The following is a 27,501-nucleotide window of genomic DNA, read 5'->3' on the forward strand; positions in this document are numbered from 1 at the left end:
GAATGTCTGTCATGAGCCTGTCATGACTAAGTGTTTGCAGTGCTTAAAATTAATCTAGAATTGTTTGCTGTGAACTGACTATGTTTATTGTGGTGCCTAGCATTAAGAATTGCCATTTTCTTGATTAAGAATCTATGGAGTGAGATCGTATTGAGTGATTTGAGTGAATAAAGCATTGAAAAGGGAAGAAGCATGTGGATATTTTTTATTTCTCCCCAGAACTTCATAAGTCACAACTTTGCCCATTGTGACAGTAAGGACAAGATGTGAAAATGAATTATAAGAGTCATACATCGCCAGGCCAACCATAAGTGATCAACAGGTTCATTTCTCCCAGCCCAACTAGAGAAGTATGAGGCAGTGCAGAGAAGCTTCACACTTTTCCCACGTTTTTTGGGTCTCAGAATTTTAACAGCATAATTTAAATAGAGAACCTATATGACCTTTGCTTTCTGACTATAAAGTCACCAGTAGTACAGCACAGCAGGTCATTGATCTAGGCTGGCAGCGAAATATAAAGCTGGTGAATGAAAGTGAACCTTAAATGGCCTATGAGAATGCCAGGACAAGAGCAAGTGGCCCAATCTGTTGAAGCCACAGTCAATGATGACTCATCACAAATGCCATACCAGGCACCAAGACAGGCACGAAATACAAGGACATTTCAAACTCCATGTTTATAACTAAAAGGAAGAGGGGCAGAGAAAAAGAAATAATATGAGTTATGTTTAAAAAAACAGTGTAGAGAATCAATTTTCCCTGATGAAGAAACATGATGGATTTTTATTTTTTAAAAAAATACATGATTGAATTACAAAGATTTTCTGCAAGTAATTCTATCTAGCTAGATCTAAAATTGATCAATCCATAAAGTTGGCCTTTCCAAATAGAGAAGATTTAGCTCAGTGAGAACATCTAAGGCAGTTTCTAAATAATGTGTGGATCTCCATTTATAGTTACTCAGGTTAGTAAACAGGTCTGAGTGCTTAAAATACCAAAAATTACCCAATAGTGTAAGTACCTATAATGTGCAAAAGGGACAAAATCCTGTTAGAATATGGCAACCCACCTTATCTTCCTGGGCACCTACCAAGAATGTTTGACTCTGTTAGATGACACAGTATTTTACAGAGGGCTCACTGCAACCCAGTCATTATTGGCGTTGAGAAAATCAAATGTAGTTCTTTGCCTGTGGTAGGTCTTAACAAATATTTGTCAATAAATAATGTAGTCACATGAGAAAAACAATAGGTGTTACCTGGATCAGTGCTCTTAGGAGATTTTTTTATTTTGTATAATCGCAATTGATTTATTGCACAAATTTGTTATGTGATTTTTTATCTCCATAGGGTAGAACTTGAAGAACTATTATCTGGCCTCTTTCATATTTTTTCCCCACTGTTGTTGCCATATGACTTTAAAAACAAGTTTTATTTTTATGTAGTGTTACTGGTACTATAGAATTAGTACAACTTCTTTGGAGATTGATTTCTTGATTTTATTAATTTTTTAAAAAGGTAGACTTTGATTAAGCAATTCTACATCTAGAAACTTCTACTGCACAAAGTTGAATGGACAAGGATGGTTTATAAACTGAGAAATTGGCAATAACTTAAATATCCACAAGAAAGGTTATATAAATTATGATCATCTAGGTAATGGGATACTTTGAAGTTTTTAGAAGAGAATAATGTAGAGAGTCATGTTTGCCTGTTCCTCAAGGAATCATAAGTGACAAGAGAAAGGTATGCATGATAGCAATGATGATAATAATAACAGTAATCATTGTTATTATAATAAACACTTGTAAAGTATTTTAGTGTGTTTTAGACACTTTACATTTATTAACTCATTTAATTCTCACCATAATCCTAACAGTGGATATTATTGTTATCATCACTTTATGGAGGAGGAAACTGAAGCACAGTGATGTCTAATAACTTTCCCAAGGTCACAAAACTAGTATCAGAAGCAAAGCCTGGCTTGAGAATCAGTGTTCTGCCTTAGTTCTACATTAACAAATGTACAAGAATATGTGTGTAAACATATATACATATATGTAGACATATTTACTCTTATTATGAGCAGTTACTTATCCTTTTTACAAAATATATAGATTCAAAATATAACATTCTAGTCATTTTTCTGCTGCTGCTAGAATTCAAGGAAGAGATTTGGTCTTTTTCCTTATTCCTAGTTATAAAGCTACCATCCATTGATTCATCCAACTAAAACATCTGAACCATGGTAGGTGCCCTGGCCAGCTGCTGTTCTCAAGCAGTTCTCTGTCTAGTGGAAGAGAATGACACATAAACATGCAATCCAAAGCCTCTATGTTACATTCTGAACATCTGTTCCAGAATTTATACAGTCAAGCCTTAACTGCCTATGTGATAGTCTTAAGAAACTTTTAGGAGGGGATTGAGTCATGAGGGCTTTGCCCTCAATGTGATGATGCATTAGAAGAGTCTTCACACAACATTTAACTTAATTTTTGACCTTGACCTCCCTGCCATCTGAGGGCATGGTGTTCTTCAGCTGCTGAGGATGCACCATCTCAGAAGAAGAGGTCAGCTCTCACCAGACACACCCAACCTGCCAGTGTCTTGGACTTGCTTCTAGAATTGTGAGAAACAGTTTTGTTCTTTATAAATTACCCTGTTGCAGGCCTTTTGTTATAGCAGCATGGACAGAGTGAGGCAATATATAAATGGGGTATACAAAGATGGAACAGGAGGGGCATGAAGGAGAGATAACAATTCTGATAAAGATGTGCTGCAGTCTGGCTGGGCAAAATCATGAGCCACTCAAGCAGGAACAAACTTTATTTCAGAACTCCTGCAAGCCATCGAGATGATGATGGTTATGTTAAGCTGTGTATTCAATTGTATATTAGACCCCTGCTGTCCACCTCCACCTGCTACTTTTGAGTTCTGGTGGGGATTCCTGGGAAGTGCCGGAGGAGGGATTTCCAGTTGGTGTGTGGTGTGTCCCAGGAGAAGGCCGCATGTGTGGCATTTGCAGGAGTTCTGAAATAAAGTTTGTGGAATCGGACAAGATGAGACAAGTGGCCACCCGAGGCTATAAAATCAGTGATTTGGCCTCATAACCGGCAGGATTTTTTTTTCCCCACAAGATTTTAATTTGAATAAAGGACAGACAGTTGGTGTGGATTTGTATCAAAAGACATTTTAAGATTGTCGGTGCAAAAGTTGAATTCACAGAGCTATGTTTGGGTTTTCTGACTTTTTTCTTTTCTTTCTTTCTTTGCCCTTTTTATAGATTTCCCTCATCGCTATGTGTTGGACTTGGCCAGGTTAGTTGGAATCTTCAGCGTTACATGGTTTTATGTTGTCAGAACTTCTCTGTGTGTCTTTATGTGTAGAACAGTGCATTGGTGTTCTCTGTTTACAGATGGTGGCCACAGTGGCAGTTCTCTGGGTGGGAAAGGCATTCAGAGTAGTCAAGTTTCCTGAATTTGACAGAAATGTACCTCGAAAGGTAAAAGATTAAAAAAAAGTAGTACTTTGTTTTATGTGAAGGAGTCACTGTATTTTTTTTATCAGAGCCTTGCATATTTAAAAATTGTAGCTCTAACAAAATCCACATCTAGATAGAGCACATGTTATGAAGTTAAAGAATAAATGCAGTAATGTGTGTTAGAGAAGTTCACAGTCTCTGTAAAATTAAGGAAGGAAAAAACCCCAGGAATCTTTTTTGTTTTAATTAATGCTCACTTGTTGGGAGAGCAACAGTTCTGCAGTTTCTATATCCGTCTAATCTAGCCAGTGTATCCTGCATTCATTATTCTTGGGTTTATTTTTATGTTCTTCTGTCTGCCTCTGCTTGACTCCACATCAAGATAAAATGCCTGCCTTTTTCTGCTGATATTAGAGCCATGTGCTAATACATTATCATATTTTAAAGCAAATAGTGTTTCTATCCTACATTGGTCGATCATATTCATATTTCTTTTCTTCCCTGTCTTCCTCCCTCGCTTTCTGCTAGTTTAGTGTTGTGTCTCAGAGAATAGTTAATATTGTTTGGGTGTTTCCTTGGGCTCAGAATTGTTTATGAGAACTAATCTTAAGTTTCAAGTGGAAATAATTTGATCATAAAAGCAAAACTGTTTCTGTTTGAAAGGACCTTGTTTTAGCTATCTTTATTATTGAGTTTTGTTATCCCTTTTTAAATTTTCTAGACGTTTCCACTACCTCTACTATATTTTGGGAACCAAATCACGGGACTGTTCAGCACAAAGAAACTGAAGTATGGATAATTTTATTTTACTAGTGAGGTTAATATAATGTGTTCTTAAAGTTGTACATAAATGTCAAATATTTAATGCATTGTTACTGATTCTAGAAAAAAACGGAAGGACTAGAAAGTTTTTGTTACTAAATAATGAAGGTTGCACTAAAGGCTTTAGTGTAAGCCCATTTCTTTTGAAGAGAAAGAATAGTTGCTTTATCCTGTTTCATTTTGATGTTAGAGGCATTTAAAATGTTATAAAATGCTATGATAGGGGATTTTCATTATTTTCTCAGATATGCAGTAGTGAGAGATAAAAGGCTTCGGGGATTTCTATTCATTAATATAGTTAATTAGTACTATATTTTAGGCACATTCCACACAGCAAAAAAGGATGGAAATGAGAACTTTCAGTTTTTCTTCTCACATGAAATAGTTAAAATGAGATGGAACCCTGATAACAAATATGATTAATATCTTACCCACTGCCATGTAATTATAGAGGCAGCATCTTTACTTTTAGAAAGAAGCAGTAGCTCTCTCTGACTACATTGACTGTTATCCTCTAACCTTCCAGTTCCTGGCTTCTCCCCTTTGTGGTTTGTGATGTTCCAAAGACACCCATAGGAAAATAGTTTGACAGAAACCCATGGCTCCACTACTTCTACATGAGCTGAAGCTCTGGCATTTTGGATAATCATGAATAGTGAGATGTCTTGAGAATCAGTGGCATATCATTTTTCATTTCCTTTTTTTAAAGCAAGTAACCTGACAGGATGGCCAGGGGTATCTCTGGGGAGAGTTCCAAGTGAGACAGATTTATTATCATGGGTGGGGCATTCTTTTCCATCTCATTACCCACTTGGAAAGAAATGAAGGTCTGCTGTGAAATGCTGCTTATAGTTTGCTTTTTTTTTCATCCATTGCCTGCCATCCATCCATCCATCCATTCATCCCCTACCTTTGTTTGCCAGCTAAATATAAGGCACTTTATAGTGAGATAAGACATATTCAGAAATAACTATATGTTTATTAGTGCAAGCAAAATGCTCTAGGAATTTAATGGAGGACTTTCACAAAAGGACAAGCAAGGAATGCTTTATGGGGTAAGATTTTCCTAGGTGTTTTGGGGTGGTCTAGTGAAGAAAGGTGATATAGGCCCTTTTACATTAAAGACTAACATCTGTATGTCAGGATGTTTGCATAATTAGCAAAGTAAAATTTAAAAATATATGTATTATTTATGATGTATGATTTTTACCATTGTATAGTTAATGTTTCTCACTTTTAGTAGTTTTTTTAAAAGCAACTTTTTTAGCTTTTTAAATTAAATCCTTACTTGTCTCTTTTTAAAGAGACAAGTAAGGATTTAATTTAATAAGAAGTTAATCAGCATGGAATTTCCATAGGAAAGGAAATGATTAGCATTATTTTAAATTACCAATTTGAAAAATCTTGGTTTAAAAAATAAATTGAACTTTATTTTACCTAATTATCTTTGTTTTTGCAGCTTACTAATGTTTACAGTTTTAAGAAGGTTCTCCATCCTGTTTACAATGTTTGCTGAAGGAGTTTTACTCAAGTGAGCAAAATTTCTAATACATCTTTTCTTTAAACAACTTAAAGCACCTTGAATAGGTGCCCAGCATATGTGAGATATTCAAATTATTTGTCTTGGTTCTACTTCAGCTTTTGAAAAGTTTAAATTCTTTCCTTGCCATCAAATTGATAGTTTGTGGGAGCAGTAGTTGGGAAGGTTAAACAAGTTGGAAACCTATCTGAACTTGAGTTTTAATTTTCTACAGTTTCTGTGTCTGCTGCTGCCACTGAGTGAAGCTGGGTCAGAATCACAGTTCTAGGTTTTAAATAGCATTTATATCTTTCACTGAAAATGTGTGTTTCCTACTTAAAAAAATCCTGACTTACAAAAATGCCAACTCAATAACAAATGGTAAGAATAAGAAAAATGACTGCAATTATTTACATAGCAAATTGAGTTTTTGCTTCATCAATGAGATTCTTTTAAATATCCAGTTCCTTGGAAATATTTAAAATACAATTGTTTGTGTTTTTTTGCCTGTTATGAAATGTGTCTGTACAAATAATAAAGTCACATATATGTATTTTTTAATTATCTTATTTTGTAGGAAGACTTTTTCTTGGGGTATTCAGATGACTGTATTTGCAATGATTATTGGAGCCTTTGTAGCTGCCAGGTAAGATGAGGGCCTACAGATAGCACATGAAAAATTGTCAATACATTTTGATAATAAATGATCAGTTACCAATCAGAATAATTTTTTTGTAGCCTAAGTAAAAGTCGTGTCTTCTTCAGAAGTTAAATCTTTGGCTGTGTTAAGGTCAAGGCTGGCAAAATTAAAATTTTGGGGATTCTTAAATTCATGTAATTTAGGATTTGTTACTCTCCTTTACTTACTGAGCACATACTGTGTGCCACAAAATATTTTCAGCATTGAGCACATTATTTATGTATTCTTCATAGTGCTGAATGGTATGGGTATAATTTTCCTACTTTATAGTTAAAGGAAATTTAAAGTTCTATACTTTCTCAAGGTTGCACTGCTAATAAATGCTGGAATTTGAATGCGTGCCTGAATTCAGAGTCTATGCAATTTCATAAACCATGTGGCATTCTTTTACTTTGCAAATTTTTAAAGAAAATGGTGTCTGCTCTTTTGTGAGGTGAGGCAAATGACAATGAATACCTTGACTTATGGAATAATGAATAATATCATTGCTTTATTTGGCCTCACTTAAGATACATTACAGATGTCATTACTTAGTCTTATTAGATTACTGGAACATTTCCCCTTTTTATAAAAGTTCTAGTTTTAAAGTGTATGAGGAAAATACAAAGCAATGATAAAAGGAGATGACTATGCTAATTGTTCTGATTTGATCATTATACATTGTGTATGTATAGAATTATCACACTATACACCCAAAATATACATGATTATTTTGATGCAGTTTAAAAATAAATAAAGAAAAAAAATTACATGGGGAAAATGTATACCCAAAGACAGAAAATGAAAATGATCACTAGAAGCCTGATACATTTTACTCAGCCCTGGTCATGCATAGATGGATTTACTGATGTCACAGATTCTACCTGACATACATTTACATCTGGGTATTCCAATGGATGGCTCATTTACTTTCATCATATCCTTGTGGTGTAACTGGGGGGAAGTATAATTTAAATTCTATTTTATCTTAGATCTCCAAGTGAAATTTCATTCTAAAAAAGAGAGGGTGGCAAAATTTGTTACCAGAATTTGGTTTTATAGCCAAATGTTGTATTTGTCTCCTTGGAGAAAAATTCTACACCAGGTATCTGCCTTTCTTTTAAAAGGTGTCCTGTTAACCTCTGAACATTTTGAAGCACTTTCTTGAAGCCAGTGAGATCCAAAATTGTACAACAGGTTTATTCAGGACTCACTTTGGCCTGCAGAAAGCTTTGAGGAGTGTTTCTAACTAGCCCTGCTTAATTAGAACCTTTGGCTTGTGAAAAAGATGGAGAAGAAGAGAACCTGAAGTTAGAGTGTTGCCATATGCTTGGATTAGGGGGTGTGCATTAGGCTAATCCTGTCTGAAACTGCAGCAGTATGCAGCTCCTCAGCTTTTGGTTCCATTTAGAGGTTCAGCTACAAGCATTGTAGTGTCTCTGCAAAGTCATAGAATGTGAGGACACCATTTTGGCTGAGGTGTTAAAGTACACTGAAGGCTTACTTTGCTCAGATTATTCATTTATTCCATTAAATTTACTGATTTCTTATCTTGTGCTTACTACCCTATTAAGTAGCAGAGATTTTCAATTTCCCCAGTCTCACTAGTTTTACCTCATTGAGTAAGTATTTGAGTTCCTACTATGTGCCCTCTCACAGCTTACTGTGATCCATACTTCAGAAATTCTGCCCAACTGCCTGTGGAAGTTAGTCCCATCTTTTTCGTGAACTTTTTGAAAAATGATATGTTAAGAACTTTTGATTTCCTTATTTGTGAAATTGATGCCTTCTGCCTGATTTGGTCTGACTTTGAATTCAGAACAGTTTACTATTAACTGGCATGATTGTTTATTCCTTATGATGTGTTTAAGCATTAGTGTTTTTGTTTCTAAAATAATCCCTATTGAGTATGGAATTGCCAACTGTGACCAGGACTCAAGAAACACTAGTAGCTGATATAATAACCTAATGTTCATTTAGCTGGAAAAGAAATGTTCTTGCAAATATTGTAGTTCAGACCTATTAAAAATTAAATGAATGTTCTTTAAATCTAACTTATTCTTAAACTTTTGCTTATGTTTTGCAGCTCTGACTTGGCATTTGATCTGGAAGGATATGTTTTTATTCTGATAAACGATATACTGACAGCAGCAAATGGTGCATACATAAAACAAAAATTAGATTCAAAAGTAGGTAGCTATCTAAAACTTCTTTATTAGATATTTACTGATGTTGGGAATGGTAATAGCAATTCATCAGGGTAAAAAGTATGGAATAAAGAAAAGTACTTAGAAGAGATGGGAGAGACATGGAGGTTCTCTGAGGGTAAATGCCTATATTCTGGTGTTCACATAAGAAAGTTCTTTAATTAGCAATTAGGTTTTATTGATGGCTTTTGGGAAGGGATTATGGGAATATTGACTTAGAGTGGGGTAGGAAGGTTACAAAGTTCATAGAGAAAAATGTCATAAATGCTCATGGCTCTGTTCTGAAGATACTTAGTGAGGGATCTGGAACAAGAGAAATATCCTGAAGCCTTTGGGCAATCTTGAAGGGAAGTGAGTGTTGGAAGGCGCTTGCAGAACAGGATGACCTTTGTGTACTTGCCCGACAAATGGTAGGAATCTTGAGGAAGCATTAGTTTCGCTCCCTCAAGGGTACTGCCGAGTTTCCTGGCTTGGATCTCATACGTGACCTTTGTACATCCAGCTCTTTGCCTTCTATTGGTGGCGTGGACATGAAGGCATTTCAGAATATTTTTGGTTTGTTTGCTATATACTTTGAGTATGCAGACATTAAATTTATTTTCAGATCAAGCCAGACCATCAGAAAGCTGAGTATTTGACCCACAATTCTTTTGATACTTTGTGAGGTTGTATTACAGTAAAAAACAGGTATATAGAACTCAGCTTGCTGCATCATAGGGTTGTTTTTGAAGGACTTGTTCTTGATTTCATAATGTACCCTACGTGAGTACCCAAATGAGATATTTATCTTAGATGTCACCATAGTTTTTCCTGAGCAGCTGGTATGTTTTTATCTCATAATTTAGTCTTATAACTGATGATGGTTTTATCTTACTTTCTACCCGTGTTTTATCTTCAGTCAGATGAACTTTTCTGCTTAGTTCTTTTTTTTTTAATATTTATTTTTTTAGTTGTAGTTGGATACAATATCTTTATTTTATTTATTTATTTTTATGTGGTGCTGAGGATTGAACCCAGGGCCTTGCACATGCTAGGCGAGTGTTCTACTGCTGAGCCACAATCCCCTGTTCTGCTTAGTTCTTACTCTGCTATATTATACTTACAATATTTCTGAAATTACTTTAGGTCTTTTTTTTTGAAATTCAGATGATAAATAAATATAAATATCCTGTTCAATAATTATAATAGTATTGAATTGGAATCCTTTTGGCCAGGGCTTTGCCTTCTCCTCCAGAGTATTACAGATTGTGTGATTACCCTATTCATTTTCTCAGAGAATTTTTAAAAAATATATCCTTGAAGAACTAGGGACAGTATAGATTTTTTTTCCTATACATTTTCTCTAAGTATGCCTTTTATGTCTCATCCTTCATTTATTTGCCTGATGACTGTATGATGATTGCATTTCAAAGGAAGATGCTAGTAAACATTTTTGCCTTTTTTAAGTAAAGTGAGCAGATAGAAGTTTGGTCTTACTCTGGTGTGTGTGTGTGTGTGTGTGTGTGTGTGTGTGTGTGTGTGTGTGTGTTTCCTTTTAATCCATTTACTGCTTTGGATAATAAATACTAATTAAAACATTTATCCAGCAGCTTCAATTGTCTGAAGCAATGCTGTCCAAAAGAATTTCTTTTGATGTTGGAAGTCTTCTTTATCTCTCTCTGCTGTTTGTTACTAATAGCCACGAGACATATGTGGATATTGAGCATTTAAAAAGTGACAGATATAATTGAGGAACTGAATTGGAAGCTTTATGTAATTATAATTAACTTTAAATAGCTACATGTGGCTAGTGGCTACTATTTTTGAACAGTGCAGTCTAGAATACATCCTAGAACCTAGGGGGGAAAAAAAAAGTTCAGAGTATTTTACTCCTAGGAGAGACATTTAGTTCTTCACTTAGAAATGACTTAGAACTTATTTACATTAGAACTTTTAAGCTCATTGATCTGCTTTTCATTTCATGGATTACAATCAGCAAACTAGAAGTGGTGTTCTGTTTAGAGGCAAAGGCTTGCTAGCAGTGTAAAAGATAATCTGCAACAAGAGAAACAGAAAAACTCTGAAACAGACACAAATGCTGATGAAAAAAATAGCATAGGGGCTATTAAACAGCATTAAGGGCAGCACTGTATGAGAACATGCTATAGTAATGTGTGTTTATGATGATGCCCTAAGTAAAATTTAGTTGGTGTACTGTGTTTAAGAAGTTTGGGAGAGTTAGGCATGGTAGTACATGCCTGTAATCCCAGCAGCTCAGGAGTCTGAGGAGGAGAATCACAGGTTTAAGGCTAGCCTCAGCAACTTAGTGAGACCTGGTCTTAAAATTAAAAAAAATAATAATAAACTATGAGGGTGTAGCTCAATGGTAAAGCACCTCTGGATTCAATCCCCAATAACTTAAAAAAATTCAGGAGTTGGGAAGAAAGAGACTCAAACAGGGCTGAGGTTGTGGCTCAGTGGTAGAGCATTTGGCTAGTACGTGTGAGACACTGGGTTTGATCCTCAGCACTGCATAAAAATAAATAAATAAATAAAAGCATTGTGTCCATCGACATCTAAAAAATATTTTAAAAAGTACTCAAAACAGTTAAAATGTGAAAAGAAAACAGTTTTGGCATTTCTATTTTTGTTATTTATCAGTTATGTGAATGATGTGGATCATTTGTTTGCTTCTATATACATCCTCCATTCCTGGATAGCACATGTCTCTGGCTGACTGGGCACCTATTCTTAAAGATTGCTTTGTTTCTCTATGGCTTTTTGCTTGCTGCCATGCAAAATGAGGCACACTTTTCAGTGATACTTGTGACCATAAACAATTAATAATTTGGTTTATCCTAGTATGGCCAACACGGAGATACTTTAAATAAATCATAAATTTTATTGTCTATAATTTCAGGACTACTTATAATCCTGGTCCTGTGAACATGAATCATACAGCATAAAGCTTAGTGCTGCATTTCAGACTTGAATGCATCTGTTGAAATTAAAGCCTTTTTAACTTAAGAAAGTCACACGAAATCATACATTATTATTATTATTATTATTATTATTATTATTATTATTATTATTATCCTAGGATCTGGGGAAATATGGTCTTCTCTATTACAACACACTGTTCATGATTCTGCCCACCATGGCCATTGCATATTTCACAGGAGATGCACAAAAGGTAGGACTTTCTAATTATGGTTAAATGGCTTATGTTGATAAATTACTATATTGTTTTTGACCGAAAAAAAATAAACTGTGGGGTTGTTAAAAAGAAATGTGCTTATTAAGTAATACACACTGAGAATTTACTCTTTAGTTTACTAATGTCATGCTAACTTCCTTCTTGGCATAAGTGCTGGAGAGTACTAAGGTGCCTCAAAATAGCTCTTGTCAACATAAAAATAGTACATGCTAACTAGTGTCCTTTTCATATATGCCAGAATAGAGGAAGGGAATTTTTACATTTTTGATTAAACTATAAAATAGGAATCTTAGCAAACTATCCTTGAGAAGCACAAGAATCTTGAAATAGTAAAAACTTCAAAACCCTAAGCAAGATTCTAGGCATCACTAGAATTTTGTTTCTCTGATAATTGTCATCCTGGCTTAAATTCCAAGTTGTTTTTTTTTTTTCCTTAGGAGATACTTATTACTGTGTGGTGCTATGACCATATAAATAGAAACTAATGTTGGTAACTAATTTTCTGCAAATGTTTAGTTAAGTAAATCCAAAATAGAGTACTAAAGTAAATCTAGAGAAGAATTTTTCTCTAAAATAAACCTGTATTCCTAGGGAAAAAGTTAATTCCATATTGTTAGAATTTATAACATTTTGCAAATCAAATTGAAATTCAGAATCCTACCAAGGATTTCTGTCCCAGATTCTTTCTGATAATCCCCCTGGCTAGTACTTCATCAAATACTTATTACTTATTCATTCTTAAGACAGTGATGATGCCCACAGATCAGTGAAGGCTGAAATAAAAGGTTTTTGAGAGCAGTTAGACTATTGAAAACTTGTTCTTGAAACAAAGGATACTGATAATTTATGAAATATAGTTACATAAGACCTCTGTATTTTAAATAATTTGCACATATCATTTTGAATAGATGTGTAAAGTTCTAATGATGTGACCTGCGTACTAGAAGATCTAGAAATGGCCCTCAAGTAGGAAACAGAGCTAACTGCTCTGACCAGTTGTGATGAGTAAATTTCTGTGACTGTGAAGAAAATGGTAGGAAAAACTAGCATTTTTTGAATCTGTATTATCTGCTAGTTGCTTTCTATATATAACATGATAGCTTAGAAAGTTTACATTATCTCTAGTTTACTAATGTGAGAGTAGAGGTTCAGAGAAAGTAAATAACTTGCCCAAAGCCATACTAAGGGGTAGGGGGTATCGGGTGGGGGATGGGGGGTAATAGGATCAGAATTTAAACCCAAGCCTTATAGCAAAGACTAGGGTCTTTCCACAGTGGTCTGCTTCCTCCTAGCAAGACCCTGACTGAAGCACCCTTTACTCTTTGGAGTAAGAATGTGATGTAAAATGACCATCCCCTAATGGCAAGATTACAATTCTCTAGGCCAATTTGTATATGAGAAAGTTGGAAGAATTAATATGGTTAGGTATTTTAAGGACCTAGCAAAGACAGAATTTTCATTATATTAAAACTTTGACCTATTGCTTGTAGCTACTTGAAAAAATTGACCAAAGGAGCCATTTCTTCATTCCAGAATGATGACAATTTATGTAAAAAGTTATAATTCGCACATTTTGAAATTCAGTAACTCACATTCATTTTGAAATGCTTTAGTGTAGTTAAGAATATTTATTCATAGTGTGAAAATTTGCTTTGTCACCTATGTTAGATCTAGATTTCCTCTTATTCAATTCTTCTATCTCTAAGCAGAAGAGTAGAATTTTGAATAATAGTCTTTTGTTTTTCCAATAAAAGTATCAGGCAAAGTCAAGAAAGGTTTATTTTAGAAGAATAATGATTTTGAAGAATGTCAGTTCATTTAAATATTTTCCAGTTAGAATCATAAACTAATTTTAGAAATTAAACTCATTGTTTTATAGTAAAACTCCATCATTATTTTGGATTTTGTATAAATGTTTATTCTCATTCTTATTACTAATAAAACATTTATTGTGGTACAAATGGATATTGGCTTTCTTACAGTCCCATGCTCTTTTTCTAAACATTCTTTCCTTAACATCTTCTCCATCTCAACATTCTCATATAGTTAAAGACTATTGTATATCTCACTGTGTTAGACTCAGAAAATAAGAAAAAAGAAGCTGCAATAAAATGGTATCGTCTTTAAAGACCATACCATCTTATTAGGGAGCAGACTTGCCATTCTAAGAGCAACATACTCCTTATGGTTTAGATATAAGGTATCCCCCAAAAGCCTAGGTATGAGACAATATCAAAGTGCATGCCTATTAGTAAGTACTATGAGTATTCAGGTTAGGAAGAAAGTGGTGTGAGTTACATATCAACAATTGTTGTTTAGTGAGGTAGTTCTTGTTTTCTTTTTTGTTTATTTTTATTTTTTTTTAGTTGTAGATGGACACAATGCCTTTATTTATTTATTTGTTTTTTTATTTATTTATTATGTGGTGCTGAGAATCGAACCCAGTGCCTCACACTGGGTTTCATCTTTTTTTTTCCCTTTTCAATTCTTAGAAGAGCATCTGTGACATAATAAGCACTTAATATATATTCTTTGAAATAGCAGTGATTCTGTAACTGTAGGCAGGTAGGGTGTGACTGGAGGGGGTGGGTCACTGGGGGTGTGTCTTGCCTTGGGGGCTTTTCTTTTGTCCTTGTGTAGGACCTTTTCCTCTTGACCACTCCTGAGCTGTTTCCCTCCACTGCACTCTTCTGCCATGAAGTTCTGCCTCACCTCCGGCCCAGAACCATGGAACTGGCCATGTATGAACTGGCCATGTATGTATGAGTACCTGCTGGCAGGTACTCTACCACTGAGCCACAATCCCAGCCCAGTTCTTGTTTTCTTAACCACCAAATGCAATAAGCAGTTAGCCTGTTTTGGGGCTTGTTTTAGAGAGAAGACTTACAAAGGTGGTTGAGTGATTATTTTTTTATTTAAAACAGTCTGTATGTCGTAGGTGAAAGCCTACATAACCCAGGGTGTCAAGGAGGCTCATAGTGTTCTACAAGAGGTCTGAGGTTTAGTTTTTCCACTGGAAGATTGATTTTCACAGTAGATAGTGGTTTGTTTGTCTAAAGCCTTATCTAAAAGGGTTTGCATTAAAGAATGGGATATATGGTAAGGTAAGAGTTTTCTCTGTTCTTTCAAAGACCATATTAAGTGCTTATTATGTGTCAGATTTTCTTCTAAGAGTCCGATTCATTGTCAGATTGTCAGTGTGCTTTTCTTCCTACATGTGCATATGTATATTTGGACAAACATGAGTGTTTATGCATACATTTTTAAATGAGGCTGTTGCCAAAAAACAATTTAAGACTGTTTCTGGCCATTAGAATACTTTACCTATTTGGTATGATGCCTTCTACCTGACAAGATACTTCAACATAAATAATTTCCGCTGATCTTTGTTACATACCTCTGTAGTAGGTTGATATCTGTTTTTCAGATGCTAGAAACATGCTCAAGCCCAGTTGGCAAGGTTCAAAACTAGAACCGGTCTGACTCCAGAACCCTTGCTTTTTGCCTGTGTATATGTATCTCCCCAAACTATCTGCTGTCCCTGACTTACATTCTCCATTTGGGACTTCATGCAGGGACTTCTTGTAGGACAAGCCCTCAAATGTGAGAAATAACTCAATGATGGTTAAAAGAGTAGTACTAGGAGTAGTCAGCAACTTGTCCTTGTCATTAATTATTTACGAACAATCACTGTTCTTTCAAAGACCATATTAAGTGCTTATTATGTGTCAGATGCCAGATGCTCTTCTAAGAATTGAAAAGTAAAAAAAAAAAAGAAGACCAAGGTCTTTGCTTTAATTGTGCTTGGATTCCAGTGGGGTGAGATAGACTACACATAAATTATATACTAAGAGCAATGAAGAGAAGTAGAGCATGAGGAGAATGAAGGGAAGTACTGTTTTTAGTAAGTTAGCTAAGAAAGGTGTCTTTACAAGATTCATTTAAGCAGACATGAACTGAATGGATTGAGAAACCAATTTGTGTGGCTTTTTGGAGTGGAAGTAATCTAGATCTAGGTTGAGGAAAAAGAATGTTCTGAATCCTGAGAAATGAACTCTTAGCATTTTCTGAATGGGTACATATCAGGGAAAGCCAAGGTGGACCTTGAGAAAGGTGGAGGAGGAGAAATGAAAGGTGTGTTCCAGGCAGAACTAAGTATGAACACCGGCATAGATGCAAGTGTTGTTAGAAGATAGAAGTGTAAGACTCGGAGAGGCCTTGGAGAGCATCTGGTTCAAACCTTTTATTTCATAAGTGAGGAAATAGGCGCCAGAGAGGACCCAGGTCTAGATTTCCCAGATTTCCTGATTGTAAGACTGGTTCTGTCACTCTTCTCATTATACCACACCCTGTTTCCTTCTAAATTAGAACCAGTGCTAGATATTGGAATTTGAAATTTACTCTCCAAGTAATAACAAGTCCTTAAAAGCTAGTGATATAAATGGTACAATGAAGAGAAATTTGGGCCTACGTGCAAAAAACCAGCATCTTCTAGGTCTGTCCCCATGCACTAGCTGATTTTGGATAAGTCCTTCTGCTCTCCCACTCTACTTTGTCATGTATAAAATGGGGAGGTTGGGATAAAATATTCTCAAAGTAGTTCCTTTTCTGGGAAGAGACAGAATTTATGAGCAGTAAAAGTCATATTGGTGTGGACACTACTAGGCTGCTGTCCTCCCAGCTGGCCTGAATCTAGTGCTCCCAGATAATCAATGCTTACCAACTGCTTTCATCCGTGGAACTCCTGGCTCTCCTGAGCTTAGGCCACTTATTGCATGGAAGCTCTCTTTGTATTGAATGAAAAGATCTCCGTGATGAGTGGTTAAATGTAAAAGCATGGTGCAAAGGGTAGGCTTTCTTTGAGTAAAATGAAACAAAAAATAAGACACACATAGTTTATTCACTTATTTCAATAAAGGAACTGGAAAAATTATATATGAAACTAATAAAGTAACCATCAAATTTTGCATTTGTGTGTGGGAATAGGTATATAGAAAAGAATGAAGGGACACTTCCAAACTCTTCATTTTTCTGAATTGTTTTTATTGTAGAATCATGTGAAGGTATTTAAAAACTGTACTTTATAAAGTGAACAATAAGAAAAATATTATTTTTTTGGAATAAATGATGAGTATTCTGTGATGAATCCTAACTTCAAAAATAACTGGGAAAGATAGAACAAATTTATTTGTTTGCATTTTTAGATTTGCAGATTCTTGACCTGGATGCAAACTAAAGCAAAATTTGAATTATTTTTCTCAAAGTCTCACTATTAACCTAAGTAGGCAAAGGAAGAAAAATTTTCCTCTGCTAGGGCAAGAATCCAACAAGAGGCTCTGAAAGGTCCAGAGAGGTATTTGACAGGATTGATACAATCTTTAAGAAAGAATTAGAGGTTAAGGATGAAAGAACTAAATTACCTTAAAGACTAAAAGGCAAGTTCCAATTGAACAATGCATCTCAGTGAGCACATAATACAAGGGAAAGCCTTGGGAAAGCATTCTCAGAAACTAGTCTGGTTGTATGTGTGTATGTGTGTGTGTATGTTTGTGTTTTAAAAGTTTATTCAAGGTTTGCAAGTCTTGCATTTACCTTGAACCAAAGAACCAATATTTTAGCACTTAATGTTTTTAAAATACATATCTTCTAAAATATTTTAAAAAGTTTGTACATATTATATGAAAACCAGCTTCCTGTTAATAAAAGATATCTAATTAATATAGGTAGAGGTGGAGTGGACATCACTTCACTAATGACTTTCCAAAGTGTCAGGACAGATTGTGTTTAAATTCATTAGTTGCTGCCTCCAAAAGGGAATGTATGCAGCATAAAGCCAGTGATTCAGAGTCACAGGAGTTGGAGCTCTGCTTTCTGGCAGCACATTCTGCTAGGTATTCTCACGTAGGAATGGAACAACAGACCTCTTGCTGTGAATCTCACAAGGCTAGTACTGTAGGCACTGGGACATTGTATAATGTCTTCATTATATCACTGGTTATATTACATGACTTAGGGGAATGACAAGAAAAGTTGCCACACAAATCATCTGTCTGGAAGTGTCTCTTATGAAGCACTGCTGTTTAAATTATAAAAAAGTTTTAGGCTACTGTCCAGGGTGACTACTCTTGTTATTAGTCATTTTTGAGGATGTGACTTTTTCAACAGGAGCAAGAAACTTGGTTAGTAAGTTTAGTAAGTGTAGTTTTGCCATCATACATAGGTTTTATATTGGTGGCAGAGCGTAGTGAGCAGTGAGATAGTGAAAATATCTGGGCTCATATTCTCATTTAAGCTAGCATAAGGGGCAGAGCAGGAGAGGTAGAAAATGGTTATAATAATGTCAAGGTGGGTAACCCAGCACCACTGATTCTAGGAACTCACCTGACTTTCCCAAGGCAGGGAGAGAACTATGGCAGATCATTTGCACCACTAACATTATCTTTGTTCTGCCTTAGCAAGTTTCCTAGCAGTTTACTTTTAGAAAAGGCCACATTTTTTTCTCAATAGTTTTTTTTAAGAGAAAGAAATTTCAAAATAGATTTACATCATTTACAACCTTTTTACCATGATGTTCTATATAGAGTATAGAAAGCCTAAAGTGTTTGTTAAGATTTTTCAAGGTAAGCAGGGAGAATCAAAACACAGAAAATGTCTCATTTATACTTCAGATTTTAGTTTGCATATAAAATAAGTTATTTACTTTTTGTTTAGCAAGTTTCCCTGGAAGTGGAAATGGTTGCACTTGAGACTGAAATGCACAATGAAATTATTCCACGTTTCTCTTTAGATCAGGAGTGGTGAATCAGTGCAGATATTATCCTGTGCTCTTATGGACAAGGACAAATAGTCACAGTACTTTCCTTTTTGAGCCTGGACATAGCCTCATAATGTTTCCCACTACAGTGTTTCAGACAGCCAGAATTAATCAATCAGAGCTGGTACAAAAGAAAAAATCTTGATGGCACAGTGGTTCATGCCTATTATCCCAGTGTCTCTGGAGACTGAAACAGGAGGATGGTGAGTTCAAAGCTAGCCTCAGCAAAAGCAAGGTGCTAAGCAAATTAATAAGACCCTGTCTCTAAATAAAATACAAAATAGGGTTGGGGATGTGGCTCAGTGGTTGAGTGCCCCCTCAGATCAATCCCTGGTACCAAAGGAAAAAAAAAGACAAAATCTGATTGTATTCCTGGACTAGATTTTAGTTTTATTATTGTATGTCATTTTAGTGCTTAATCTTACTCAGATACTCCCTAAATCTTTTAATTTCCTTTATCTAAGCTAGTAAAGAATAAATTTTATAGTTAAACTTTTCTGTTTCAAATATTTTTATTTGACTAAAAATCTTACACAGAACATGGTAGGTCCATATAACCTTTGCCCTTTGATTGTATGACACTGTTTTCACTCCTGGAGATTTTGACCCATGGAATTACAGAATACCACCAGCACCTGTAGAGGTGGAGACTTCATTCAAAACAGAAGGAAGCCTAAGAAAGCATCTTTGTATGTTCAGTCTGTAACCACAGCCACCACTTAGCCAAGACTGCAGATCATGGAGCTTGTGGCAGAGTCCTATTTAGTTCTGTGTTACACACAGAATGACCAGTCAGGTCATTCTCGTCACAGTGACTCTTTATCAGAGTTTTCTCTAGAGGCAGAAGTTTTGTTTTGTTTAAACATTTTATTTTTCCTGATTAAAAAAGTACATGATTGTTGTGCCTTCTGTATCTCCTGTCATAGGGAAAATAAAAAGGTTTGCCTGTTGGGGCTGTGGGTGTCGCTTAATGGTAGAGCACTTGCCTAGCATGTGTATGGCCCTGCGTTCAATACCCAGAACCTTAAAAACAAAATTTTTCTTCCCTGCAAATCTACCATCATGAGTTAATAATGGTAGTGGTGGAAGCTTAAGTAAATAATCTCTTCTCTTTATAAATTCAGTATATATTTATATAATTTATATATCTTATTTTATTCTCCAAATTGTTTCTAACAAAAAGCAGAAGGAGCAGATTGTTTTCTACCTTTGTAATATAGACAAGGGCTCATAGAGGTTATATGACTTTATTATGACCTCACAGAAAGTTAATGCAGAGTTACAAGTAGAACTCCTGCTTTTGACTCACTGATCTGATAAGAGCAGCCATCGAGTAGAAAAACTTGTGTTGTTTCCCAGAAGTATAGATAAAAGGACTGTAGGCTGTGGAACTGAACAAGCTCTTACTAGCTGAATAATTTTGGAAAAGTTACTGAATATTTCTGAGTCTGGCACATAGGAAGCTTGTAATAAGTGGTAGCTTTTATTGCTTTCTTAATGCTGTTCTTATGGCAGATAGCAGGGAGGGTGGGCTCTTGAGGTGACTGAATGGGTCATATTTGTCCTTCAGCTGTACTTTCAAATGGCTGCTGCTGATTTTGTTGCTGTCAAAGATCTATTCTTGTGGTGAAGTAGAGGAATGCAGCAGGCTACTTGTGCCATAGACTGGCTTTCTTTAGACATAGGCCAAATACTTAGGAAAATGGCGAAAATAAATCCTCTGACAATTATTTTTCTGTTTTTGAATTGTGTAAATAGAATAATGGCCATAAGATTTATTTTAATATTCTACAGAATAGTTACTGTATCCCCAAAGGGGGCCTATGCAGTATATATTTGGGGCATTTTTCCTGAATAAAATTTAATGTTCATTGTAAAGAGCCATGGACTTGCAATGTGTAGATTTGAGTCTAATATATTAGTTATGTGACCTAAAGTTAGTTAGTCATTTGATGTCTTCTGGGGATAATATGACTTGGCTTTTTCATCTTAGAGGGTTATCATGGGACTCAAATGACATGATCTATTCAGAAGCACTCCACAAATATTAGGCAGTATTATTTATTGCTGTAGTTTTCTATTTCATTATGAGCAGACCTAATTAAATCCTCTTTAGCATAGTGCCCCAAGGCCTAAGTTAATACATGTCAGAATCCTGCCCCATTAGCATAGGAGATTAAGGAGGGAAGGAACTCCTGTATATAGAGTATAGAGAGATTTATTTAAGGTTTTTGCTATATAATTCTGATTATTTTTTACTCTGAAGTCATCCATGCATGTGTGTGTGTACCACATGTACATGATTAAAGATATTCATCAAGAATGTATAAAAAAACCTTAAAACTCAGTCATCAGAAGACTTTTAATTAAAATTTGGCAGAAGATTTGGGTAGACTATAAAAAAAAGAAATACTGATGTCAGATAAGCACATTAAAAGATACCCAACCCTTGTTAGTCATTAGGGAAACAAGTTAGAATTCTGAAATGCCACATGCCACTCACCAGAATAGTCTCTGGGAATTCTAAATATTGATGAACATGTACAGCGGTGAGAGCTCTCATACAGTGCTGGGTAGAATATATAATTATGTAGCCACTTTGGAAAAAAGTATACAGTTTACAAGAAAAAGGTTTATCTTATAAAATTAAGGATAAATTTACCAAAAAAACTAGCAATCTAATGTCCTAGATATTTACCAAAGGCAAATAATAATGTGTCAATAGGCTTTTACTCCAAGGTTAATTGCAGCTTTATTTATAATAACATAATTGTAGAAACAACCCAAATAAAAGTCCATTGACTCTTGACTAAACAAATTGTGGTGTGTGTATATATGTGTGTGGGGTGTGTGTGTGTGTGTGAGATGATATATATAAGTGATATATAATATATATGATATTATATCATGTCATATATATATGAACAATAATTCTCCTGGAGTAGATCTTAGTTGTATTTGTATAATTACTTCTATACTTGAATTCTCACATATTGCCAAGGAGGAAATTTTTTGAGGGGGGGAGGAGGTACCTGGGATTGAATTCAGGGGTACTTGACCACTGAGCCACATCCATAACCTGGTTTTGTATTTTATTAGAGACAAGGTCTCACTGAGTTGCTTAGTGCTTGACTAAATTCCTGAGGCTGGCTTTGACTTCACAATCCTCCTGCCTTTGCCTCCCTAGCTGCTGGGATTACAGGTGTGTGCCACTGCACCTGGCTAGAAATGTGTTTTAATGTTGGAGAAAACCTTTAACACTAGTACACTAACAGCCATCTGGGAGAATAGCTGAGTTTAGCCAGATGTGGATGTGTGCCTTAAGGAAATAGATATTTCTTTGCACTAGTAGGGAGAAGTAAAAAATCTCCCCACATTACATTTTAGAAAGTAGGGTGTCTTTTGAAAATTTTTGTTGGTTCAGTTTGATATATTTGAAACTTGAACATCACTCTATCCTGGGAGTGATTCAGGGAAATGCATGCCTGTGTGTGTGTGTGTGTGTGTGTGTGTGTGTGCGCGCGCGTGCGTGCGCGTGCATGTGTGTGCATGTTGGAGAAACAAACATAAAAGGATTTTCATTAATGAATGAATGAGCTCCTTCTGAGGGCCTGCTCTAAAATCTAATGCTTCCTTGCATATTATAGGCAATGGAGTTTGAAGGCTGGGCTGACACCCTCTTTCTTCTACAGTTCACCCTCTCCTGTGTGATGGGGTGAGTGTTTATCACCTTGTTAGCCGATAGTTTTCCTAGAGACATAGATAAGAGAAATTTGTTCAGGAGTTCATTTGCCTCATTTCCCAGTATATGTTTGGGCTCCTGAGTTGTCAGCTTAGGATAATCAATTCCAGACTCAAGTGGTTTCATAGTACCACCTGGGAGTGTGCTCTTAAGGCTGCTGAATTGATCCCAAAGTCATGTTAGAGGAAGAAAAGAGCTGATATTTATCCATTGGCCTTGTCTATAATAAGCATCATTTTATTTCAGTATGCATTATTTTATCTATACATTGACAGTTTGACACATGTTGTTGTTCTCTAACCTATGAGAAAGCAGGTTCAAAAATTAATTATCAAAGTTTACACAAGCAGTAGATGGCAAGGCTGCATTTGACTTTGGGGCTAATTGATTTATCTCTACCATGTTGTCTTCTGTCTAGAAGAGAAGATGTAAAAGGCAAAGAATATCTGCAAACATGCTTCTCTCCTCACTTTCATGTTTCTAAAATGTGTCCTTCCCTTAGCCAGTCAGCTCATCTGTGACTGGACCTGGCGTAGTGAGCAGATGCTTTAGAATATAATGACATGCTTCCCTAGGATTAAGTCAGCTCAAAAACCTCAGTGGAAACCTAGGATTTCCAAATGCTGCTACTTAGTAATTGAGGGAGCCTGTATCCCCTCTTAAAGTAGTTCCAGTTTGATTTTCTTCCATCCTTAAGAATCCCTCTTGCCTTCATCCTGTCCAGAGGTCACATTGTCCTCATGAGAGGTATACAAGTGAGCTAGGGTTGTGAGATCTGAGCTTTCTGTCTAGCTTAGGTGAGATAGTAGGAAGCATGATTGCTAAAGAATACTCATCATTATAAGTAATGGTTTCATGGTTTTGTTGAGGGGATCAGAAAAACACCAGGACAGGAAATGGATGTGTGTTTCTCTTTAGAAGTCTTAAAAAATCTGAAGCTTCAATGTAACAACAGTGAGGTGAAGAAAGCTCACAGTTGCTCGATGACTAGAATGAGCTAGCATGGCCAATACTGGCTGTTTCTCTTGGCTAGAGATTATTTTAAAGTTAAGCACTGGGTCTTCATTATGATGTACCTTTTCCTTCTTCACCCTAGGTTCATCTTGATATATGCCACAGTGCTCTGCACTCAGTATAATTCTGCTCTTACAACTACAATAGTTGGCTGTATTAAGGTAAGTTGGAAAAAAAATACTAATATCTTTTTGGTATGTGCTTTTTTGACTATTGATCCTCTAAAATAATAATCTTTTTATGTTTTTACGTCCCATAATCCTCATTTCCTATTCTATCTTATTAGTTTTGATGGGTTGTGTTGCATTTCTGAAAGTCTTTAAGAATTCAGGAAGGGCCTGCTCTGCTTGCAGGCAACTTAGCTCTGAGGAGTGCAGGAAAAGGAAAATGTATTATCTTAGAGTAGAGGAAGAAAGAAAATTTAGGCCTATTTGTGACAGGGCAGATGAATAGCTTAGTAGTGATAGGCCCATCCCATTAATGGAAGCAAGAACTGCTCTGTTTCACTGAGTTCTGGTATTCTATGTGAAGAGGTGCTGGCCACAAGCTAATCAAGGGTGCTTTTCTTATGACTGAGCCAGACCTTATATGACCCACTTTTAAAAAATGTGTCTGACATTTTCAGTAATGTTGCTTCCTCCTGAACTGTTTTATTTGAGGGAGACTCATTTGTCTTCAGCCAAGAGAGCCAAGTTGATTTGAGTATTGAGCTAAAGTTCACTGAAGCCTGAGACCTCTTTCATCTGATTTTGTCATTCTAGCTCTCTAAGATCAAGGAGGTCATGGCATATTTGAATTAGCCAAGTGGGTTTACTTTCTAAAAAAGACAAGACAGAGAGGTAGGTCCATGATCATTTGGGAAGAAGAGGATGGTTACTTTGGTGGCTTCCTTTCTGATGCTTCAATAGTCATCAGTAGAGGTAACATTTTTACTGACTACTAAGTAAAACATGCCCCCAGTGGAGTGGGGCCCATCCCTGGTGTTCTGAACCCCCAGTGGAATGAGGCCTGCCCAATCTCCTGTTAGAAATCAGATTGGGTTATAATTTCCCAAAGTCTGTAGCTTCAAATCATGAAATTAGAGTGTTTGACATGAATAGAATTCTAAATTAAGCTATAACAAGTCAACTGTGTGAATTCTCCCAAAAAGCTAAAGACAAGGGACTGGGCTGACTGAGATAGTTTTAGCCCCTCAAAGTAGCTCTCTGCTGTGTTTTGGTTTTGCATAGTTGATGCTTCAAGAGCAAAGTGGACGGCTTGTATCTTTAGAATAAGAGCAGTTAGAACATAGGAGATAGGGCATTTGGTACCATGTTTTAGCTAAGGAGAAGGATGGGGTAGAAAAGCCTATGTTTGGTTTAAATAATTAAATGACTTGCTTGAAATTTATCAGTGTGTACTTTATTGTTGTGAACCTGGGATACACACACAGTGATATCTAATGTGCGTCCATACTTTTCTTTTGTTATACTTTTGATATAATTTTGATATATTCTGTTGATATAATTAAGTAACCAAGGATTTACTCAGTCCCAAGGGAGCAGATTTATTTCAGACCTTTGAGGGAAAAACTGTATTGCCGGATTAATTGCTTTTGCTCCTCACTGCTGCATGGTCTCACTGTTGAAGGAGAGCTAATAGATGGGAGTTAGAATCTACCAAAGCTACAGTGGTACTTCTTTCATTAACTTTTCTGCTTTTCTTTTACTAGCTTTTCTGCTCAGCTGTTCTTTTAGGAGGCTTTAAGCTTCTTTCTGTTCTTAAGGATCCCAACTTCACAAACCCTCTGTCAGATTCCTCATTTCTCTTTGGTGAGGTGTGATAGGAAAATCAATTAGTATTTCTGATTAAAAAAGGAATCCCCAGGAATACTCCAGATAAACTAAATCACAATCTGTAGAGTATAACCTGGAAATATTCATTTTTAACAAGGTTTCCAGGTAATTCTCAGATACACTAAAGTTGGAGAATTACAGTCTTAGTTTTGAGCTCACAGTATAATCTTCTGTGCTTCCTGTAACATTCTGTCTGGGGGAGGTTGGTGTCCTCCTGATAGCAAATGTTGCTTAAGATACCCTAATATATACCTACAATTTTTCTGATTTTGAAAAGCAAGTTGTGCTCTCAGTAGGCCCCCCTCCTTTCTGAAGTTTCCTGCACAGTTTATGCAAATTAATTCACTTTCTCCCTGTATCTTTGTATTCAAAGAGAGGTCCTGTTATTTACTTTTCCAGCATACCTATTGGCTTTGTTTACTATTACAAAATACATATATTTTTATCCTTCAGTAAGAAAATCTGCTCTAGGGCTAGGGCTGTAGATCAGTGGCATAGCGCTTGGTCTGATGTACTGGGTTTGATTCTTAGCATACATAAAAATAAACAAATAAAATAAAGTCCTGATGTCTATCTACAAATACAAGAAGAAAAAAAAAACCCTGATGTAAGGTAACTTGCTGTCACTGTCCTTAGACCTAGAAGAAGCTGGTGTAATTTTGAATGCTCTCTGAAAGAGCACTCTTATGAGAGTTATTTTGAAGTTTTGTTTTTAGTTTTTGTTTTTTTCACTACTGAAGATTGCACCAATGGCCTTATCTAGGCAAGCAGTCTACCACTAAGCTATAACCAAGTCCTGGCCTTTAGGTCTGATCCAGGAATGTTGCTACATTGACAGTTTATGGTAGTTTCAAAAGAGAGGGAAGCAGTAACTTATGAATAAAAAAGAAGGAATATTTGAAAGGAATTGAATTATAGTTTAAACTTTAGAAAGTTGTTTTCTGCTTTTTTAATCTGAAGATAACTAAAGAGAGCTGGATGTTTATACATAGGAGTGTCAGAAGTGATTTTAGATATAATACTTCAAAATGACTTCCTATGTGTTATTGAAGATAGCAAGGAAAATTTCTCTAATAATAGTCTTCATGTTGGCAAAGTTCCCATCATCCCCTTTTTCTTTTTTAAAAGAAGAGGAAAGATGTTTGCATGTTAGCATTCTTTCATCCTTTATTTTTTCTCTCATAATCAGTAGTTATCCCAATCAGAGTAAAAAGCCATCTGTCAGCCATCCCAAAAGACAGGGAAAGTTTGATAATCTTGTTAATGATTTACAAGCATTTACTTCTGGAGAAATTATTTGGGAACAGGCTAATGTCATTGACTTCTTACTGGTGTCCTTGTTCATACTACACTCACTTTAGGGTTAATGGGTATATGTTGTTACTGGTTTTTTTTTTTTTTTTTTGTATTTTAAGGGTATTTAAGGTCACAGCATGGATGAGTTTATATGTACATTTAAAAAACTTGGTTAAACCTATGTAACAATATATCACTTCTTTTCTTTTTAGAATATATTAATAACTTACATTGGAATGGTCTTTGGTGGAGATTATATTTTCACATGGACAAATTTCATTGGCTTAAATATCAGGTAAGTAAAAATGTTTAATTAAATATAACCTCATTGACAAATAGGGTTTATTTATTATTTTTTTTAATTTTATTTTTTTATTGGTTATTCAAAACATTACAAAGATTTCAGAATCACATAGGTTACACATCCACATTTTTACATAATACCATAATAGTAACTGTTGTATTCTGCTACCTTTCCTATCCTCTACTATCCCCCCTCCCCTCCCCTCCCATCTTCTCTCTCTACCCCATCTACTGTAATTCATTTCTCTCCTTATTTTTTTCCCATTCCCCTCACAAACTCTTATATGTAATTTTGTATAACAATGAGGGTCTCCTTCCATTTCCAAGCAATTTCCCTTTTCTCTCCCTTTCCCTCCCACTTCATGACTCTGCTTAATGTTAATCTTTTCCTCCTGCTCTTCCTCCCTGCTCTGTTCTTGGTTGCTCTCATTATATCAAAAAAGACATTTGGCATTTGTTTTTTAGGGATTGGCTAGCTTCACTTAGCATAATCTGCTCTAGTGCCATCCATTTCCCTGCAAATTCCATGATTTTGTCATTTCTTAGTGCTGCGTAGTACTCCATTGTGTATAAATGCCACATTTTTTTTTATCC

General features: G+C 35.6%; 1 pseudogene; it reads left to right on the plus strand.

Moving 5' to 3' along the window:
* LOC143639999 (nucleotide sugar transporter SLC35D1-like) overlaps nucleotides 1-27,501 on the plus strand; it is a 61,456-nt pseudogene that overhangs the window by 5,668 nt on the left and 28,287 nt on the right.

Source organism: Callospermophilus lateralis, unplaced genomic scaffold, assembly GCF_048772815.1.
Source record: "Callospermophilus lateralis isolate mCalLat2 unplaced genomic scaffold, mCalLat2.hap1 Scaffold_105, whole genome shotgun sequence".
Classification (NCBI taxonomy): domain Eukaryota; kingdom Metazoa; phylum Chordata; class Mammalia; order Rodentia; family Sciuridae; genus Callospermophilus; species Callospermophilus lateralis.